Source organism: Orycteropus afer, unplaced genomic scaffold, assembly GCF_000298275.1.
Source record: "Orycteropus afer afer isolate SDZICR_OR568_19922 unplaced genomic scaffold, OryAfe1.0 scaffold00074, whole genome shotgun sequence".
Lineage (NCBI taxonomy): Eukaryota > Metazoa > Chordata > Mammalia > Tubulidentata > Orycteropodidae > Orycteropus > Orycteropus afer.
The window spans coordinates 3,831,906-3,835,001 of NW_006921661.1; positions in this window are offsets into that span (position 1 = coordinate 3,831,906).

A 3,096-nucleotide genomic window follows, 5' to 3' on the forward strand; every position below is an offset into this window, starting at 1 on the left:
CAATAAGATAAAAACATGAACTACCGGAATAACATCTACTTTTAATACTTGATGTTTTGCCAAGTAAGCATTTAACTGTGAGAGAGGCCTTGCCTTCTCTTGTTGCTGTTGGAGAGACCTTGCCTTCTCCTATCGCTGTTAGACATGTGTTTTGCACTCATGTCCTTTGAAGATTTCTTTCTTGGTCTCCAACAGGTAAACATCTTTCTGGTATTCTTTGCTTTGAGCCAAGATCCATCTGACATCAGCAATGATATCCCTTGTTCCACGTCCTCTTCTGAATCCAACTTGCACCAACAATGAATAAGGACTAATGAATCAATTATTAATTATTGAATTATAATTAATGAATTATTGTTATTAATAATGAATTAATAAGGAAGACCAAAGAAGAATTGATGGCTTTGAATTATGGTGTTGGTGAAGAATATTGAATATACGATGGACTGATAGAGAAACAAACAGTCTGTCTTGGAGGAAGTACAGCCAGAATGTTCCTTAGAAGCAAAGATGGTGAGACTTGCCGTCTTGCTTACTTTGGACACCTACCAGGAGGGGCCAATCCCTAGAGAAAGACGTCAAGTTTGGTAGAGTCAGTGATAAAGAGGAAGCTCCTCGTTGGGATGGTTTGACACAGTGGCTGCAACAGTGGCCTCAAACATCCATACTATTGTGGGGCTGGCACAGGCCTGGGCAGTGTTTCATTCCGTCATACCTGGGGTAGCTACAAGTGGACTGCCTACTCCAAGATGGCACTAGGCTTGCAAGTCCTGTACAGCATTGACAAGAAGTGGTGATGGCCAAAGCTTGTCTTGTTCCTACTCTTAAAGAGAATGCTTTTAACGTTTCACCTTTTACTAATATTTTCTGTAAAATCACAAATAAATGTGATTTTTCCACCTCATGGGGCAGTGAGTTTATGCTAACGGAGGAGGAACAACTGAGAAAAGGATGGTGAAGGCAGATGCACAACTTGAAGGATGTACTCAGTGCCACTGAATTGTAAATGTAGAAAGGGCTGAATTGCTGTGTGTTTTGCTGTGCATATTCTTAGGAGTTCTGGTGGTGTAGTGCTTAAGGCATTTGACTGCTAACGGGAAGGTTGGTGGTTCAAACCCACCAGCCACTACTTGGAAGGAAGGTTGGGCAATCTACTTCTGTAGTGATACTGCGTTGGAAACCATGGCAAAATAAAATTTTTACAAATCACCAGTAAATGTTGAATTTTATCCATTAAAAAAAAAAAAAAAATCTGCATCCAAGGCACTCATGATTCTCTAGATGTGATGTGCTCCATTGATACACCTTCCTATTCTATTTATATATTTTGACTAATTTTCTAATGTTAAACCCACTAGAATATCTGGGATAAATGCATCTTGCTTCTGATATATTATCCTTTTTACCCATGGCCACGTTCCATGTGCTAGCGTTTTTGTAGGATTTTTGCATCTATGTTCGTGAGTGAGCGGGCCCAGCATTTTCCATGCTTTGGAGGCCCTAGTCAGGTTGCGTACAAGATTATGATAATTAATGGGAGTCGTGAGCATGAGCGTTAGCTCCAGAGGCCTAGATTACCTCCCAAGCATCCTGCAGTCATCCCGGAAGCGGGTGTGCGGGGTGGGGAGCAGGTGAGGCTCAAGGGAGCAGGGTCTGTCATCCTCTCTAATGGCAAATCCTTGTGGAGTCCACCGTCGTCCCCTAGAGCAAACTTCTCCGAGGGCGCCAGTGGCTCTGGCGTCTCATCGCTCCTTCCGCGCCTCCCCCACTGCCATTCCAGCGCTGCCCCAAAAGCCCAAAGCGGGTAGTAGTGGAGGGATGGACTAGCCCGAGACTCCAGTCCTCTTCCATCACTCTGCGATCTCCAAGGGACAAGGCCATAGGCCGCCGAACCAGAACTTGAGAACCTGCAGAAGCCTCACGAATCCGCGGAGAAGCCGCCTGCTCACCCTTAGCGCCACTCTGCTGTCAAAGACCCAGACCCCGGACCTCTCTGCTGAGGAACCGTGTGCAGGGCGCGCCCCCTGGAGGCCGCAGGGCGCATGAGCGCATGAGCCGAACCAGGACTCAGGACCAGAGAGGTGGGCGTGATGTCAGGGCTGCGGGGACTTCGCTGCTTTCCCTAGACTTGGTGGCTCAAGCAGCCAAGCTTCAGAGACCAGGTTACAAGGACCCAGAGTCACCAAACGAAAAACCAAACCCACTGCGTGAAGTTGATTCTAACTCACCACAATCCCGTACGACAGAGTAGAACCCAGAGGGTTTCCAAGGCTGTAAGGATCTTTAAGGGAGCGGACTGCTTCATCTTTCTCCCACAGAGCGGCTGGTGGGTTAAAACCGTGGACCTTTTGGTTAGCAGCCCAGGGCTTAACTACTGCGTCATTGGGCCTCCTTCAGAGTCACACAGCAAACCCCTAACTGTGGTTTTGACCCTTCTGAGCAATGACCTTCCTGAATATTAATCTCTTTACATTACCTGTAAAATAGAGATTACCACTTGCCTGTCATGAAGATGGGAGGAAGCTGTCAACGCATAAAATTCACGCTTTCTGGAGGGTATGGCGCTTCTCCTTTCCTGGCCTCAGCATTCTTGCTTTCTTATTTCTTACAAAGAAGCTCTGGTGGCCCTGTGGGGTATTGGGCTGCTAACCAAAAGGGCAACAGTTAGAACCCACCAGCTGCTCTGGGGGAGAAACGTGAGGCAGCCTGCTTCCCTAAAGATTTACAGCTGGTACAGGGAGACAGCTCAGGGGGCAGGAGTGCATGGAGGATGGACACAGGAAGAGGTAACTATCAGGAAGAAGTGGGAGGGGAGCTGTTGCACTGGGGTAAATTGTAGTCAATGTCATGAGACAAAGTGTACGTGAACTGCTGTATGGAAAGTGAACTTGCTCTGTAAACTTTCACCCAAATCACACACAGAGACACACACACAAAAATATTAGACCCTAGGAAAAAAAAAAAAAAAAGATTTACAGCCCGTAAAACCTCATGAGGCAGTTCTACTCTGTCCTATAGGGTCACTATGAGCTGGAATCAACTCAATGGAGTGGGTTTTTTTTTTTTTTTTTTTTTTTTTATCTCCTGTAAGTACTA